Raw genomic sequence first — 19,648 nt, 5'->3', positions numbered from 1 at the left:
GGCCTCACATGCCGTCGCAACTACCTCACTCACTATGTGTTGTGGCTCACTCACTCCCTCTTGGATGCTCTCACTCATATGGTTGGTGGAGTCACTCAAATGGCTCTCAACCTCACATAGGATGTGTGGCATGCTCTCAAGTGTGGGGCAAGTGGTGGTCACACTCATCCTCTCATAGGAAATACTCTCAATGTCATGTATGGTGGAGTCACTCATGTCACTCATGTGTTGGTGGCTCTCCTCACATGGGAATTGGGGCATCTCTTCATATGTGTGTGTCGGAGAGATGGTGGTGCAAATGTCTCCATGCTCAATCATGTCATGGTCATAGCCGTGGATGAAGGCCGAAGATGGCACATCATCACTCTCCTCTAAGACCAAAGGTAAGGTCTCATGTGCGGTCTCATAACTTGACTCGGAGTATGAGTCCAATATGGGTGCCGTCTTTATGTTGTTGAAGAGGTTCATACTTGTTGCCGTGGTCGAAGGGGATGGCCCTTGCTCGACTTTCTTGTCGCCGTCTTGTTGTAGGAGGCCCATGTGATGTGGCACCTCGTAGCTCGTCTCCATGATCGAAGGGAATGTCCCATGCTCGGCCATCTTCCTTGGGAGGCTTCCGAAGATGGAAGTGTCGCTCTCGCTCGTAGGTAGTCGCCTTGGACTTGATGGAGCTTTTGTAGGCGTACTTGTGGGAAGTAGGCGAAGATGTCGTACGTCCAAAGGCGAATATGCCTTGATAGCACTTGGCGAAGATGCCAAAGTGGTGGTGGTAGTAGCCGTAGCACCGTCTTGGTTGTGGTCGTCTCGCGGTCTTCTCTTTTGCTCATGAAGCATGGACTTGGCGTGAAGTAGGGCTTGTTGGGACTTGTACATTTGCGCTTGGTGAGCATCATCATGATGATGTTGGCGTTGTCGCACTTGAGCTCGTTTTAGATGTCGTTCATCATCGTCGTGCACATGTTGCTTGGAGGTGACTTGCCCTTCATGACGAGGTGGATCATGAACGTGATGGTGGTCGCCATGGAGATGTGGACATGGACGACTTGCGCTTGTATCGCTTGGGCGCTTTGAAGATGATCGATGTGCTCGTCGCCGCCTTGAAGATGACAAAGGGGAAGTAGACTTGATCAAGGCCCGAATCTCCTCCATCCTTGCATCTTGCTCCTTCTTTTGTGCGGAAAGCTTGTTGTCGATGTAGTCCATTTTCCTCGCTTCTAAGTGGCGAATGTCGGTGGAGAGATTCTCGATGCGCTCTCGCAATCTTGATTGTGCGCCTTGCATTTGTCGTTGTAGATCGAAGATTGACGCTTTGGTGATGTAGTTGTTCACGTCGTCGTTGTTGTCGAAGACCGGAGATGAAATGCCTTGCCTATCCATCACTCCAAGAGAAAAATGTGAGTGGTAGAAAGAGAAGAACGAATACCAAATGTACCTTGACCGAAGTTGAAAGTGGATCAATGATCACTCCAATGTGGACAAGGAAATAGCACAATTGGTACCAATTCTTGTCGGTTTCTCACACCTACACAAATAAGGCTTATGGTGGAGCTCGGTGAGGATAGTGGCACAAAAATTTGATGTGAAATGTTAGCAAGAGTAAATAATGTTGAAAGAGATTCAAAAATTCGCAAGTGAAACAAGTAGACCAATAGCAATATGTGGCACACGGGAACACACACACGGATAGATAAATGGGGTCGTGCAACCAAGGAATGAGCTCAAAATGTGGAATCCACGGAAAATGCTCTTGTTGCACAACTCTAGAGAGACGCTAGCACGATTGCTCAATAGGCGGATACGACACTTGTGCATAACCTATAGGAGACAAAAATGCAACGACTTCTATCCCAAGTATGCTATGTATATGATGTTCCGGTGGTATGATCCAAGATGATCATATATGACAATCTTATGCAATGTGGTATGATTCTATGGCACTTGCTTACAAGCTCTTTGTTCACTCTTTTTCTTTTGCTTAAAAGCTTATTCTTTTTTGTATATGGCCACAATGCGAAATGCACAAACCAAGATAGCAATTGGGTATATGCGGGAACAAACTTGAGGCATAAGGGATGATATGATACCGATATGATATGGTATGTATGCAATGTATGGTGTAGATCACTAATGTGCACAAGTAACATTGCCGGCAATACTCAAATGGCTAGTCTCGATAGGCAAGTGACGCAAAATGGGCTAGGGGTTATCAATGCAATGGCAAGGGAATATACAATGGAGGGATACCACGATACAAAGATGATAGGAGGTTACCGTCCGTGTCGATGATGAGTGGCGATGATCTTGATGGAGATACCAAGATGATGGAGACTCGCCCCTAAGTAGCCGAAACACCTTAGGAAACGGAAAAACCGTGAACTCAAAATCTCAAATGTCAAATGGTGGTAGCGGGATGCGGTGGTGGTTGCGGAAGATCAATGGGATTGCGGAAATGCAATGATGGGTTTTGCGAGTAGGCAAAACGGAAGTAGAGGATAAGGTGGTGTACTATACACGGTGTCGGAGTTGAAAGCACGGTCCCTAAGTAGCCGAAACACCTTAGGAGACACAACTCACAACACAAACAAAATTGGGTTAAGTTGGGGTGGCGGGAGTGTGAGGTGGGCAAAACTATGCGGAAGTTATGGTGGTGGTGGTGGTTGATGAAGAAGCAACTGTCCCTAAGTATCCTAGACACCTTAGGAGACTCAAATCACTCCTCAAGCAACTACTAATGCAATGGGGAACAAAATTGGTTAGGTTGCGGAAGTCGGTGGTGGTTATGCGGAGGTTGTGGTGGAAGCCCCAGGCAAAGATGCCGAAGTTCCAAAAATTTGATGGAGTAAAATGGTTATGGTAGTATTTTTGTGGGAAGGGGGATGCCAAGAGCTTTTCAACGAGCTAAAGAACGCGAAGATCTAACTCCGGATGAATTAGTTATGGACAAAACGGTGAAACGGGGATGGCTGAGATGTCAGGGGCCGGAAATACGGGACCTGATGTCCAGAACCGTGCAGATTTTATGCTCCAGGAGCCAGATGTCCGGCTTGGGGCCCGGATGTCCAGCCAGGTGGCCCGGATGTCCGGCCTGAGGCCCGGATGTCCGGCCCGACGATTCCAGATCTCGTTTGGGACATCAAAACTCGATTTGGGGGCGGAAATAGATGAATTTGGGGGCAAAATTGATGGGATTTCGTGGATGGAAAGTGGGGAAACTTGGGGATATGCTAGATCCACTCGAAACCAAGCAAATCCATGGATAAAAATCAACAAAAAATCATCAAACCAACAAATCACAAAAAAAATTTGGGGCTATTTTTTGGTGGGGATTTTTGAATTTACAACGAAATCAACAAAATTAGGCTAGAAGATAAAGAGGAGAGGCTCCGAAATCGTGATCAACGTGGCTCTAGATACCAAGATGATGTAGGGTAGAACCCTAATCTCCCAATATTTCACGAAAGGAGCGGATCCCGCGAAGAACACGAGGAACACGAGGGGAAAATGAGGGAAACACAAGGGGAAACACAAGGGGAAACACAAGAGAATCACTCAACCAACAAGAACAAGTTACACATGCACTAGATCCTCGTATACATAGAATGATACACGGTCCACGGACAACTAGGGACGATACAAAGGGTAGCCGGTTCTTCTCCGTGAGGAGGTCTTGATGTTCTTCTCCGCGAGGAGGTCTTGAATCCACAAGGGGATCTTCTCCGCGAGGAGGTCTTGAATCCAAGTGGATCTTCTCAGAAGAGGGGTCGTGGTCTCTCTCGTGGAGTAGATCCGGATGGATGAGCGAAGCTCTATCTCTAAGTATGAGCTAAACCAACGCTAACCCTAACTAGGAGGAGGTGGAGGAGTATACATAGTGATGAGGACATCAATACCATTGTTACACCCACAGCCCCTGCTGCTATACATACTGGACCGATTACTAGAGCTCGCGCACGCCAATTGAATTATCAGGTACTTTCGTTTCTTGGTAACGATTCTAATGTTCACGAGAATATGATGCTGCCTAAATTGGATACATTTGTTTTGCTTACAAATGAAGGGCCTAGCTTGGACAAGAAAGATGAACCTTGGAGCAAGTTCAAGTATGGAGATGATGGCATGCACAAGGGGAACAAGAACGGAGTTACAAGTGATGATTCTAGGACTTTGAAGCCACCATAATGAGTGCATGAAGCATGGGACGAAATATACAAGATGCCACTTCATAAATTTCGTCCGGAGGCTATTTTAGGTGCTGCGTCACCTTATTATTGGGCCAGGCCCATGTATTTTCGAAGTACTTAAGTATAGGCTGTTTTTAGAGTCCATATGTGTGGGGAAACAAGAGTTAGGGTTGGTTTCGGACCCCTCCACCAAGAGCCACGAAATTCCCCCTCTCTCCTCCATATATACATCCCTTAGGGCATCGTTTAGACTTTGGGTTTTGTTTAGATTAAAAGTTCGCCATAGCTGCAACTTCGCGTACTTCGTTTGTGTTCAACGACCAGACCAAGGCATCACAGAACCCCACCTTGATCTATAAAGCTTTCATCTTATATTTGCAATATCCAGATTGCAATCTCAGTTTCTTGCTTGTTCTTCGTTTGCTTGCAGGAAACAGACCCTCGTGGTCAGGTTGATCATGCTCCGGCGTGATTAATAACCCTCGAAAGTTGGTTTAGCGATTGCTAAGGCGCGACGTCTCGCACGTTCGTAGTCGGATCGTCAAGGTCGACTCCCACAGAAAATGATAGCCACCATTTCATCGAAACATCGGGACACCTTTGCCTCTATCAAGTGGTATCAGATTTCCGGGTTGCTCGGTGAGATTTTACAGTTTTTCGTAGATTAGATCGAGTTTGTTCTTCATACCTACAGTCCACGAAAAAGCCACAAAAAAATTAGGGTTAGTTCATCATGTCCGAACCAATCTGAGCCTTTGCATAATCTTTTTAGGGTTTTTGCTTTGTTGAATTTGCGGTTGCATCATCGTGTCAAGTTGCTGGTCTTAGAGTCTAGTCTTTTAGAGTTTTGAGTTCTGGTCATAAGTTGTCACGCCGCCGCCACACCATCTTCATCGCCTTCTACCACCATTGCTTATCGGCCACCGCTCTGAATCCGTATCCATATACCACCACCAATCCGTATCCATATACCACCACCAATCTGTATCCATATACCACCACCACTACCATATACCACCACCGCTGCAATATACCACAACCATATATCCACCACCAATCCAAGTTCTTCTCATATTAGGTTTGTTTTTGAGATCAATCTAAATTCCGATTCGTGTTTCCTTGCCTGCGTAGCTCTCGAAAAAAAAAGAGTCTGGAGACCCCCGGGCAGTTTTTAGGCCAAAATTTCGGCGACCAAAAATATTTTTCCCTATCCTATTTTTAGGCTTTTTTGAGTCTTTTGAGCCACGTGCCATCATAGTGATTTTTTGTCGCACTTTTTTGCCGTCGCTGCCCTGATTTCTGAAAAAAAAGTCAAAAAAAATTTCGTGCCCATCCTATCAGTTTGACGAGGGAAGAGTTTTGAGACACTCGCCATTATAGTGATTTTTCGCAAAAAAAGAGGAGCGCAAAAAAAAGGAGCGCAAAAAAAGAGCGAAAAAAGTTCCAGAGTGTGCTTTTCCCTTGTTTACGTGCAGCGCCGTGATTTTGTTAGTGTTCTAGGCTCGCGTCTCTAGCATGGTCTAGCCTAGGACCAGCACAATACCGTCGTTGAGGGTTTATTCAACTTTGCATCTCTGAATTGATTATTGCTGACCCCTTTTGCTACCATATTATAAGCCTTCCTAGCTCCACATATATCTATGTCGTGCATTTGACTCTCCCTGGTAATCGCTCTATCCAAGCTTTGAGAGTTTTGACTACGACGATTGCTGATCACCACCTACTGCTGGGTAAGAACTGGTAAGAATTTGAGATTTTCTTGACGGATTTGTGACACTCCACCACCGCCATTTTCTAGTAGTCTGTAGGTTCATATTCTTGTGTGTTTCTATTGCTGCTAACCATGGCAGGATCACAACCCGATGCGATTGACTGGGAGAACATGACGAACAAAGAGTTACATGATAAGTTTCAGCAAATGATGAGTGGACAGGTGGAAGATGTGCTAAACAGATTTGAAGAGGCCATGGAGAAGATAGATGGCATGGAGAAGACGTTTGAAACGAAGCTCGATAACAAGTTTGCTGAATTGCTTTCGCGTTTTTCACCACCGACTGCTCCTGCCGCACCTCTGCACCAACAGCAACAACACCGACTACCTCCACGTCGGGAAACAGCCCTCCGCCGAGCAAGCCGTGTCCCTCTTCAGCCCGGCCAAACTACTGGTGTTGCTGTTGATACTTCTGTGGCTCCTGCTGCTGATGTGGAGGAGGATTATTATGTGGGAGATTACGAGGATGAGGTTGATCAAAATCAGAACTACGTGCAACCACCAGCACCACAACCACCAGGTCGTCCACATGCAAATAATGTCCATGATAGGACTCCCCCTCAGGTACGAGATCATGACCATCTCCCTAAACTGAAATTGAATATTCCACTATTTGAGGGTAGATATGTTCCTGATATATATCTTACTTGGGAGTTAGAAACTGAACAACGATTTACATGTTTACAATATCCTGAGGAGAGACGTGTTCCTGCTGTTGTTTGTGCTTTCACTAGCTTTGCATGTGTTTGGTGGTCTGAACATTGTAGATTATATCCTATTCCAGCTACTTGGGCTGCTTTGAAAAGTGCTATGCGTACTCGTTGGGTTCCACCATATTATCAACGTGAATTACTTGAAAAATTGCAGCGATTAAGACAAGGAAAAAATTCTATAGAAGAATATTATTAGGAATTGCAAACTGGCATGGTTAGATGTGGTATTGTTCAGGAGAATGTAGCTATGCTTGCACGTTTTATGGGTGGATTAAATAGAGAGATTCAGACCATTCTAGAGTATAAGGAGTATACTAATATCACTCGTTTATTCCATCTTGCTTGTAAAGCTCAACGTGAAGTGCAGGATCGACAGGCAGTGGCGCGGACTAACTTTTCTGCAGGTCGACCTTCATCATGGACACCACGTGCATCATCTACTTCCACACGTTCTGCTACACCGGCACCTCTGTCGGCTGCCACCTCCAACCGTGATACAATAAAGTAGGCACAATCACCACTATCTGCCAAGAGCACACCTTCTGGGCCTACAAAGAGCTCTTCTTCATCCATGGCATCAACAGGGCAAACACATGATATTATTTGTCGACGTTGCAAGGGTGGAGGTCATTATGCGAGAGAATGCCCATCTAAGCGTGTGATGATTGTTACTGAGGATGGTGGGTATGAGTCCACTAGTGACTATGATGAGGAGACTTTGGCTCTTATTACACGTGACAAACATGGTGGAGACGATTCTGATCATGAGACGCAATACATGGCTCCTAAAGATGCTGACAGGTATGAATGTTTAGTTGCTCAACGTGTTTTGAGTGTGCAGGTTACACAACCTGAGCAAAATCAGAGGCATAATTTGTTCCATACAAAGGGAGTTGTGAGGGAACATTCTGTTCGCGTGATCATAGATGGAGGGAGTTGCAATAACTTGGCTAGCATGGAGATGGTGGAGAAGCTATCTCTCACCACAAGACCACATCCACATCCTTACTACATCCAATGGTTCAACAACAGTGGCAAGGTTAAGGTAACACGTATTGTTCGTGTGCATTTTAGTATCTCTACATATGTTGATTATGTTGATTGTGATGTGGTACCTATGCAAGCATGTTCCTTATTACTTGGTCAACCATGGCAATTTGATACAAATTCTGTACACCATGGTAGAAACAATCAGTATACTCTTGTTCATATGGATAAATATATTACTTTGCTTCCTATGACTCCTAATTCCATTTTGAAAGATGATATTAATAGAGCTAATAAAGCAAAACGGGAGAAAAATAAGAGTGAAATCAGATTGTGGCAAAAGAATTTGAGCAACAAATGCAGCCTAATAATAAACAATCTAGTGTTGCTTCTGAAATTAAATTGAAAAGTGCATGTTTACTTGCCACCAAATCTGATATTGATGATCTAGATTTTAGCAAATCTGTTTGCTATGCTTTTGTGTGCAAAGAGGCATTATTTTCATTCGAGGACGTGCCTTCCTCTTTGCCTCCTGCTGTCACTAACATTTTGCAGGAGTTCGCTGATGTCTTTCCACAAGATGTGCCACCGGGATTACCACCTATTCGAGGGATTGAGCATCAAATTGACTTAATTCCTGGTGCATCATTACCCAACTGTGCACCATACCGTACCAATCCAGAGGAGACGAAGGAGATTATGCGTCAAGTACAAGAAATGCTCGACAAAGGTTATATACGCGAATCCCTTAGTCCTTGTGCTGTTCCTATCATTTTAGTGCCGAAAAAGGATGGTACGTCGCGTATGTGCGTTGATTGTAGAGGCATTAATAATATTACTATTCGTTATCGTCATCCTATTCCTAGGCTAGATGATATGCTTGACGAATTGAGTGGCTCTACAATATTCTCCAAAGTTGATTTGCGTAGTGGATACCATCAAATTCGTATGAAATTGGGAGATGAATGGAAAACGGCATTTAAAACTAAGTTTGGATTATATGAGTGGTTAGTCATGCCTTTTGGGTTAACTAATGCACCTAGTACTTTCATGAGGTTAATGAACGAAGTTTTACGTGCTTTCATTGGACGATTTGTGGTAGTTTACTTTGATGACATATTGATTTATAGCAAATCTTTGGAGGAACATTTGGAACATTTACGTGGTATTTTTATTTCTCTACGTGATGCACGTTTGTTTGGTAACCTTGGAAAGTGCACCTTTTGCACCGACCGAGTATCTTTTCTTGGCTATGTTGTTACTCCACAGGGAATTGAAGTTGATAAAGCCAAGATTGAAGCTATTGAGAGTTGGCTGCAGCCCAAAACAGTCACACAAGTGAGGAGTTTCCTTGGCCTCGCTGGTTTCTATAGGCGTTTTGTGAGAGATTTCAGCACCATTGCTGCACCTCTCAACGAGCTTACAAAGAAGGATGTGCCTTTTGTTTGGGGTACCGCACAGGAAGAAGCCTTCACGGTATTGAAAGATAAGTTGACACATGCTCCTTTACTCCAACTTCCTAAATTCAATAAGACTTTTGAGTTTGAATGTGATGCTAGTGGATATGGATTAGGAGGTGTGTTATTACAAGATGGCAAACATGTTGCATACTTTTCTGAAAAATTGAGTGGGCCTAGTCTGAACTATTCCACTTATGATAAAGAATTATATGCTCTTGTTCGGACCTTAGAAACATGGCAACATTATTTATGGCCCAAGGAATTTGTTATACATTCTGATCATGAATCTTTGAAACACATTAAAAGACAAGCAAAACTGAACCATAGACATGCTAAATGGGTTGAATTCATTGAGACTTTCCCTTATGTCATTAAACACAAGAAGGGTAAAGAAAATGTTATTGCTGATGCATTGTCTCGTCGTTATACTATGCTTTCACAACTTGACTTTAAAATATTTGGTTTGGAGACCATCAAAGATCAATATGTTCGTGATGCTGAATTTAAAGATGTATTGCAGAATTGTAAGGAAGGGAGAACTTGGAACAAGTTCATTCTTAACGATGGATTTATGTTTCGTGCTAACAAGCTATGCATTCCAGCTAGCTCCGTTCGTCTTCTGTTGTTGCAGGAGGCGCATGGAGGAGGATTAATGGGACACTTTGGCATCAAGAAGACGGAGGGTATACTTGCTACACATTTCTTTTGGCCAAAGATGAGACGGTATGTTGAGCGTTTTGTTGCTCGCTGCACTACATGTCAAAAAGCTAAGTCACGACTCAATCCTCATGGTTTATATATGCCTTTTCCTATACCTAGTGTTCCTTGGGAGGATATATCTATGGATTTTGTTTTAGGTTTACCTCGAACAAAGAAGGGGAGGGATAGCATACTTGTTGTCGTGGATAGGTTCTCGAAAATGGCACACTTTATACCATGTCATAAAAGCGATGATGTTGTTAATGTTGCTGATTTGTTCTTTTGTGAAATTACTCGCTTGCATGGTTTGCCAAATACTATTGTTTCAGATCGTGATACTAAATTTCTTAGCCACTTTTGGAGATGTTTATGGGCTAAGTTGGGGACTAAGCTACTTTTTAGTACTACTTGTTACCCCCAAACTGATGGACAAACTGAAGTAGTCAATAGAGCATTGTCTACTATGCTTAGGGCTGTTTTGAAGAATAACAAGAAAATGTGGGAAGAATGCTTGCCTCATATTGAATTTGCTTATAATCGTTCATTGCATTCTACTACTAAGATGTGCCCTTTTGAAATTGTGTATGGTTTCCTACCTCGTGAACCTATTGATTTGTTGCCTCTTCCATCTTCGGAGAAGGTTAATTTTGATGCTAAAGAACATGGTGAATTGATTTTAAAAATGCATGAGTTAACTAAGGAAAACATTGAGTGTATGAATGCTAAACACAAACTTGCTGGAGATAAGGGTAAAAAATGTTGTGTTTGCACCTGGAGATCTTGTTTGGTTACATTTGCGTAAGGATAGATTTCCTAATTTGCGCAAATCAAAGCTAATGCCATGTGCTGATGTTCCTTTTAAGGTGTTAGAGAAAATAAATGATAATGCATATAAACTTGAGCTGCCTGCAGATTTTGGGGTTAGTCCCACTTTTAACATTGCAGATTTGAAGCCTTATTTGGGTGAGGACGATGAACTTTCGTCGAGGACGACTTCATTTCAAGAAGGGGAGGATGATGAGGACATCAATACCATTGTTACACCCACAGCCCCTGCTGCTATACATACTGGACCAATTACTAGAGCTCGCGCACACCAGTTGAATTATCAGGTACTTTGGTTTCTTGGTAACGATTCTAATGTTCATGAGAATATGATGCTACCTAAATTGGATACATTTGTTTTGCTTACAAATGAAGGGCCTAGCTTGGACAAGAAAGATGAACCTTGGAGCAAGTTCAAGCATGGAGATGATGGCATGCGCAAGGGGAACAAGAACGGAGTTACAAGTGATGATTCCAGGACTTTGAAGCCACCATAATGAGTGCATGAAGCATGGGACGAAATATACAAGATGCCACTTCATAAATTTCGTCCAGAGGCTATTTTAGGTGCCGCGTCACCTTATTATTGGGCCAGGCCCATGCATTTTTGAAGTACTTAAGTATAGGCTGTTTTTAGAGTCCGTATGTGTGGGGAAACAAGAGTTAGGGTTGGTTTCGGACCCCTCCACAAAGGGCCACGAAATTCCCCCTCTCTCCTCCATATATACAGCCCTTAGGGCATCGTTTAGACTTTGGGTTTTGTTTAGATTAAAAGTTCGCCATAGCTGCAACTTCGCGTACTTCGGTGGTGTCCAATGACTAGACCAAGACGTCACAGAACCCCACCTTGATCAATAAAGCTTTCATCTTATATTCGCAATATCCAGATTGCAATATCAGTTTCTTGCTTGTTCTTCGTTTGCTTGCAGGAAACAGACCCTCGTGGTCAGGTTGATCGTGCTCCGGCGTGGTCAATAACCCTCGGAAGTTGGTTTAGCGATTGCTAAGGCGCGACATCTCGCACGTTCGTAGTCGGATCGTCAAGTTCAACTCCCACAGAAAATGATAGCCACCATCTCATCGAAACATCGGGACACCTTTGCCTCTATCATATAGTCTAGGTCCACGAAGGGGTAAGTGGGAGAGGATACATGGGCCCTTGGCCCGTTCTCTACGCATAGGCAGGGGCCGGATGTCCGGGCTAGGGGCCGGATGTCCGGGGCTTCGGGACGGGCCGGATGTCCGGGCTGGAGGGGCCGGATGTCCGGGCTGGCCTGGGTCTTCCAGATGCATTCTGTGATGGAGGGGCCGGATTTCCGGGCGAAGGGGGCCGGATGTCCGGGGCTTCGGGAGGAGCCGGATGTCTGGGGTGATGGCCAGATGTCCGGGCGGCGCTGGACCTTTGCGGTGCTCTCTGGATGGCCGATGCCAGATTTCCGGGGCTTGGGCCGGATGTCCGGGCTGGGCTGGATGTCCAGGCTGGGGCTGGATGTCCGGCCGCTGTAGCAGCTGGCCCTTCTTCCTTCTCCTTCCTTCACTTCCGTGCACGCTTGGCCTTGGTCCTTGGGCTCTCCATGGTCTCCTCGGGTGTACCTGAGTATGCACAAGGTCCGCGTTTGAAGTAGCATCCATGTCTTACATGCGGAAAAGGAAGATTCGGAAAGGAGCGAGTTCACCTTAGGTCCAAAGGCGTATGCTTGAGTGTACATGGGGATGATCGTAGGATACTCCGCATCATAGATCATGTGTTGACTTATGCGCGACTTTGTTAGCCGCTCTATCGCGTTCACAAGGTAGTGTATCCGGCTGGTTGGCCGTATCACTCTTCTGCTGTATGGGCTCTAAGGCCTCATCGTCGAATTCCAGTAATAGCTTGTGCTTTGGATAGCTATTTTTATGGTAACTTCCACCATACTTTGTTACTTTGTTCCACTTGCTGTTGAGCATATCTTGTGCGACCTTGAGCCTTCGCTTCTGTTTCTTCAGGCTCCTCGCTGTGGCAATAAGCCTTCTGCGGAGGTTTTCTTGCTCCAAGTGTGTTTCCGGGATGATGTGTGCATCTTCATCGGATCCGTACTATGTTTGCAGTTTGCATCTTGATCGTGCTCTGCCACCGGGGTGGTGCAGTCGTCGTTTCTTCTAGAGTCGACTGGACTGTTATTTCCTCTTGCGCTGTTATCGCTGTTTTTGCTATGGCGGGGCTTAGAGCGGCGCCACTGAGGTCGGCGCCGGGGTTGCTTGGAGGGTGCAACCTCCGCTGTCTCTTTGCCATTGCCCTCTCTGGGTGTATCCACCATGTATACGTCATGTGATGAAGTGGCCGTCCAGCGCCCTATGGGCGGTGGTTCCTATTCGTCTCCTGCTTCGTCATCCATACCGTTGATGTCTTCGGAATCAAAGTCGAGCGTGTCGGTTAAGTCGTCGATAGGTGGCTACTAAGTGGGTGCTGGGTGGGAAGCGAATTTCTTCGTCGTCCGCATCCCATTCTAGCCGGACATAGTTCGGCCAAGGTTCTCCTGACAAAGAGAGAAACCTTAATGAATTTAGCACATCTCTGAAAGGTGAGTGCTGAAAGATGTCCGCGGAGGTGAACTCCATGATCGGCGCCCCATCGGATTCGACAGGCACGGATGTAGGCGGCTTAGAGTCTGTGGCCGGGGATAAATCCAGTGGTGCGGTGACGCGGCTCTAGAAAGGGGTGAAGTCAGTATCTGGCTCTATCGCCACTGAGAGTGCAGCCTCCGCGGCGGGGTCTATCCCTCCGCTCTCGGATGGCGCGATTTGCTTCGGATTAACGGCCGGAGTAGCCACGGATGCGATCACCTGAACACTGTCTGATGGCAGAGTTACGTCTTGCTCGTCGCGACTGTGCGGCACGTCCGGCATGGGCTCGAATCCGTCAAAGATCAAGTCTCCACGGATGTCGGCCATGTAGTTCAAGTTTCCAAATCTGACCTGATGGCCAGGGGCGTAGCTTTCGATCTGCTCCAGATGGCCAAGCGAATTGGCCCGCAGTGCGAAGCCGCCGAATATGAAGATTTGTCCGGGGAGGTAAACCTCACCCTGGACCGCATCACTAGCGATGATCGAAGGAGCCATCAAGCCTTATGGTGACGACACCATGGAACTCTCAATGAAAGCACCAATGTCGGTGTCAAAACCGGTGGATCTCTGGTAGGGGGTCCCGAACTGTGCGTCTAAGGCAGTTGGTAACAGGAGGCAGGGGACCCGATGTTTACCCAGGTTCGGGCCCTCTTGATGGAGGTAATACCCTACATCCTGCTTGATTATTCTTGATGATATGAGTATTATAAGAGTTGATCTACCATGAGATCAAAGAGGCTAAACCCTAGAAGCTAGCCTATGGTATGATTGTATGTTGTCCTACGGACTAAAACCCTCTGGTTTATATAGACACCAGAGGGGGCTAGGGTTACACAAGGTCGGTTACAAAGGAGGAGATATACATATCCGTATTGCCTAGCTTGCCTTCCACGCCAAGTAGAGTCCTATCCGGACACGAGATGAATTCTTCAATCTTGTATCGTCATAGTCCAACAGTCCGGCCAAAGGACATAGTCCGGCTGTCCGGAGATCCCCTAATCCAGGACTCCCTCAGTGACCTTGGAAGTAGTGCCATAGTTTACGTGAGGCCACCAAAAGCGCGAGAAAGAGCTTCTGAGGCATGGGGTACCATGCCCTTGCATCCCGCAATATCGTGCTGACGAAATACACTGCATGCTCGACGAGGGCGAGAACGTCGACGGAGCTTGTGCCTGCCGACAGTTGGGGCGTCTCCTGAGATGACGGGACCCCAAGAGCCTGATTGCCTGCTGGGGCCTCTACCGGCCCACGAACATCGACGGAGCTTGTGCCTGCCGACAGTTGGGGCGTCTCCTGAGATGACGGGACCCCAAGAGCCTGATCGCCTGCTGGGGCCTCTACCGGCCCGCGATCGCCTCCTTGCTGGGCCTGGTCTCTCATCGGCATTGCTATAGCCCTTGCGGTGCCCTCCGAGTCCTGCATCGCCTCGGCTGGTGGTGCAGCGCAGCAGCCCCTTGGCCTGGCGCTCTTCCCGAACTGCCACTAGAGCTACGCTAGCGGAGTAGGGAGTGGCGGCAAGGTAAATCACGAGGGGCTCGAGAGGGCGAGGTGCCACCATCACCGGTGGGCTGGTCGGGTATATCTTGAAGTCCTGAAATGCTTGGTCAGCTTATGGGGTCCACTCGAACGGGCCCTTCTTCTTCATCAGCTTGAAGAATAGCATGGCGCGCTCTCCCAGCTTGGAGATGAAGCGCCCCAGCAAGGTCACGCAGCCTGCCAGCTTCTGTATCTGCTTGAGAGTTTGTGGCGGGCTCATGTCTTCTATCGCCTTGACCTTCTCCGGGTTGGCCTCAATCCCACTATGGGACACGAGGAATCCTAGCAGCTTGCCGGAAGGGAAACCAAACACGCACTTCTCCATGTTGAGCCGCAAGTCCACCTGGCACAGGCTCGCGAAGGTCTCCTCCAGGTCCTGAATCAAAGTTCTTGCCTCTCGTTACTTCACCACAATGTCGTTGACGTAGGCTTCTACGTTCCTCCCGAGCTGCTGGCCCAGGGCGATGTGCATCAGTCGTTGGAAGGTCGTGCCTGCGTTGCGCAGCCCGAACGGCATGCAAGTGTAGCAGTACACCCCACACAGGGTCAGGAAAGCTGTCTTCTCCACATCCTCTACTGCCATCTTGATCTGGTGATAGCCTGAAAACGCGTCCAGGAAGCACATCAAGTCGCATTCCGTGGTGGAGTCGATGATCTGGTAGATGCGCGGGAGCAAGAACGGGTCTTGGGGACAAGCCTTGTTAAGGTTGGTGAAGTCAACACACATGCGCTCCTTCCCACCTTTCTTCGATACGACGACGGGGTTTACCAGCCAGTCAGGGTACCGAACCTCGCGAATGACTCCCGCTGCCTCTAGCTTGCGGGTTTCCTGGACGATGAAGGATTGCTTCTCTGTCGATTGTCGCCGCGCCTTCTGCTTCACGGAGCGCACATTGGGGCACACCCTCAAGTGATGCTCGATAACCCCTCTTGGGACCCCCACTAGCTGCTTGGGTTCCCAGGCGAGTACGTCCTTGTTCGCGCGCAGGAACCTCACCAATGCCTCCTCTTGATTTGGGTTGAGGTTGGCGCCTATGGTGAAGGTGGCTCCCGAGGACCCATCTTCCTCGACCGACACCTACTTGGTTTCGGCCCGATCTTGAGTAAACAACTACTTCTTCTTTGCTGGTGCGGCCTCCTTAACCCCTGAGGTGGCCTCGTTGGCCGGTCACGCCACCACGACGGTTTTGAGGGCACACTTGAGCGCGCTAGAGCCTCCTTGGTATCTCCAACTACGGTGAGGACGTCCTTGCTCCCGGACATCTTCATGAGGTTGTAGGCCTGTTGGGTCGCCGCCATAAACTGAGCCAGAGCTGGGTATCCGAGGATGGCATTGTACGGAAGGCCGATGCAGGCGATGTCGAAGTCGATCAGCTCGGTGCGGTAGTTGTCGCGGGTGCCGAAGGTCACAGGGAGGCGGAGCTGCCCCAAGGGGCTGGCGGAGCCGCCGCCGACCCCAGAGAAGGGCTTGCTGGTCGGAGCCATTGGAGTGGTACATGAAGAACACTGAAAGCCTCCACAGAGAGCATGTGGAGACCGGCGCCCCCGTCAATGAGGGTCTTGGTGACAGCTACGCTGGAGATGGTGGGCGTTCATAGAATTGGAAGCACGCCCGAGCCGACGGTGGTGGCTGGGTGATCCCCCGTGTCGAAGGTGAGGTCGGCCTTGGGTGCCGCCCAACCCGGCGAAACTCCTTGCCACGCGGAGGCGGCGCCAATCTGGCGAAAGAATGGCTTGGTGTGACAGTCCGAGGGTGGTGCTTGCGAGCCATCAAGGAGGGCCGCAATGGTGAGGGGTGCCGGCACCACGAAGCCCGCCACGAGGAGACCGCACAGCTCCTCCGAGGAGGTCACCGAAGACCCTGGCAAGCTGAGCAGCCAGGCGTGTGGTCCTCCGGCCAGGGCTAGGGGGAACCAGTTGGCCATGACCTGGTCGTCGCCTCTGGCTTCGAGGACGGCCTTCTCATACGCCTGCAGGAAGGCCGCCGGATCCATCGCGCCATCGTAGCGGGGTGGCATCTCTGACTTGAACTTGCGCGGCCATGACACCTGTCGCAAGGTGTGGGTGAAGGCCCGGACGCTCGCGGCGCATCCGCAGGCGCCCGCTGGCCTAACCGGAGGGGTGGCGTCCGCCATGGAGCTGGACAAAGCAAATAGAGAGGCGGTGCTTAAAACCCTTGAGGTTTGAACACTTGGGTGCGCACGAAGATCTCTCCTCCCTCTAGCTCACGCCCTCACCGCGATCTCAAGGCTCAGAGCGTCAAACTCGCAGAACAAAGGGACACAAGTTTTATACTGGATCGGGTCACCGATGTGGTGTAATACCCTACTCCAGTGTGGTGTGGTGGATTGCCTCTTGGGCTGAGGATGAACAGTTAGAAGGGAAGAACAACCTCCTGCGGTAAGATGCTCTTGTGCTTGGTGAGTTTGTGTGTGGCCTTGGTGGAATGGATCCGGTCCAAGATTCAATCTCCCTCTCTACGGTGGAGGCTAGCCCTATATATAGAGGCCCGGGTCCTCTTCCCAAATATTAGGCGGGAAGGGAACCCACAATGTCCAATTTGAAGGGGGACAGCTAGTACAAGCTATCTTGACAAAAGATGGTCTTCGCCTGCCAAAGGCTCTGGTGGTGACACCGTCCTGGGCTCCAGGGTGACATCCGTTCTGCCGTTCTGCCAGTCTTGGTCTCGTTGCACTGATATGGAAACCTTTGCCTGATGCCTCGGGACTCCTCACGTGCGCTTGCCTCTTTAGCACCAAAGAGGAAACGAGGACACTGCGCACATTGGCGCCCGCCTGGCCTTGATCGTTATGACTTGCGTCATAGGAACCTCGCGAGGTGCCCCTTGCCTTGATCTCTTCGCCCCTCGCGAGCCATCCTGGTGAGGCTGCTTGCGAGGAGGTCTTGTGTCGTCCGCCTCGCGAGGGTCTTGAGTGTTTTCTAGTGAAGATGGGTCATACGGGGCTGCTGACGGAGCCACGCCATGGGCCGCAGGCAGGCAAGTCTGGGGACCCCCCATTCCCAGGATGCCGACAGATAGAAAACCCTCACCACCCAATTCAAAAAAGAAAGAGAAAACCCTCACCATCCCCACGTGACAAAACCCTCACCCCGCCCACCATCCCCCTCCGGTCCCCATTCACACCTGCACAAGCTCCTTCACGTCTATGCATGGCACCGCCTATCGCGGCAGTAAACACTTAGCTCGACGCCTACTGTTGCCGCGAGGCTGCCGGCAAAGCCCACCGCATTTCGCCACTTCCGCTTGCCACCGCCTATCGCCATCGACTCTATCGACGCTGCTCGCGGTCGACCCAGCTCTGCTCAATTGGGGAATCTACCGTACTGAGGGTTCTTTCTCATGGACAACAAGGTAACTAATTGAATGAGATATTATCTCATCTCTTATCCCAGTTCATCTGCCTCCTTTAATCACCCGGCCGAAATCGTCATGAATTCATTTTTATTCGAGTTGATTTGAGGGTTTTCTTCCATTCATAGAGTGTATAGTGCACCGACACATCAGGACCTTGCGGCCTCCGCCAGACATTCCATCTCACCGTGCCAGATGACTTGAGGATGCACGCGGTATGTTCAATCTCACCCTAAATCAGCTGGCATGGCCTACTTTCCTGAACATATTCTAGATATTACTACATTTGGATAAAAGGTGCCACATGTACCATATACGTCAAAGGGGATTTTCCCCTCTTCTTTCTATATTAGGCAAATTAATGATTTATTGTTCTTTCTATTACTCTCATATTTCCATGACATCATGTTCACCCTATCTGTTTAATTATAATTTTTTGTCCTTCGATTTCGACTATTGTACAGTTCTTTCAATTTGGGCCCATATTTGCATGTTACCATATTTTCTTTAACAATCCTACCATTTTCTACAGCGTGTCCCTTGCTATGCAACAGAATCTGTAGTGCACAATCTTTCCCTTTACATAAATCAAGACTGCAGGGATATCATACTGCACACAAACCATGGATTTACAATCGTTGCTACTACAAGATGGCACTGGAATTTTGGCACTGGCTTTTGGAGGGAAATTGCTAGGTTTTATGAACTGCAAGCTGGCACTGGAATTTCACTGCACAAAAAAGGGTCTGGTCATGAGATATATGGTAACTTCCCCGACGATATCATCCGTCCAGACTTTGTTCGAAGTAAGTTTTCTTTTCAACTATTTGCATGTTGACTTACCCAGCAATATCAAATGAATTGTGTAGTATTTAAGCAACCAACTATTATTCCCTTTTCTTACTATATTCCTACCTAATAACTTCTAGTTACCAATACACTTTGCTATTGCCCTGTTTTAACTAAATATTCCCTGTACTCCCATTTCTATCAAAAAGCGCCGCTAACAAGGAGACTCTGGAGGTGGAGAATGGGGCTGCCAACAAGCGGAGGCGGGGCGAGATAGAATCGCAAGCGACTCCAGCAAGCCTAGACTTCATCAGCAGCCTCCCCGATGATATGTTGACAGTCATGATCTCCCTCCTCCCAATCAAATATGGGGCGCGGAAAACCGTCCTTTCTCGACAGTGGCGCCCCCTATGGAACTCCAGCCCTCTCGACCTCATCGACACCCACAAGCTCTGCCATGGCTATTGCTAAATCTTGGATGTGTTCTCCAAGATCCTCGGCAGTCACCTTGGCCCAACCAGAGGCCTTAGAATGGGCAAGTTCCGTTCCAACAGCAAGGACTGAGCCAAGCTTGACATCTGGTTTTAATCCCCCGCCCTATATCGGCTTGAGGAGCTCACTTTTGATGATGGGCATATGCGGTCGCTGCCAACGTCCGCACTCCGTCTCGCGCCCACGCTGCACGTCGCCTATTTTAGGAACTTCCATTC

Source organism: Triticum aestivum, chromosome 5A, assembly GCF_018294505.1.
Source record: "Triticum aestivum cultivar Chinese Spring chromosome 5A, IWGSC CS RefSeq v2.1, whole genome shotgun sequence".
NCBI classification, from domain to species: Eukaryota; Viridiplantae; Streptophyta; class Magnoliopsida; order Poales; family Poaceae; genus Triticum; species Triticum aestivum.
Note: the sequence above shows the minus strand (reverse complement) of the source record.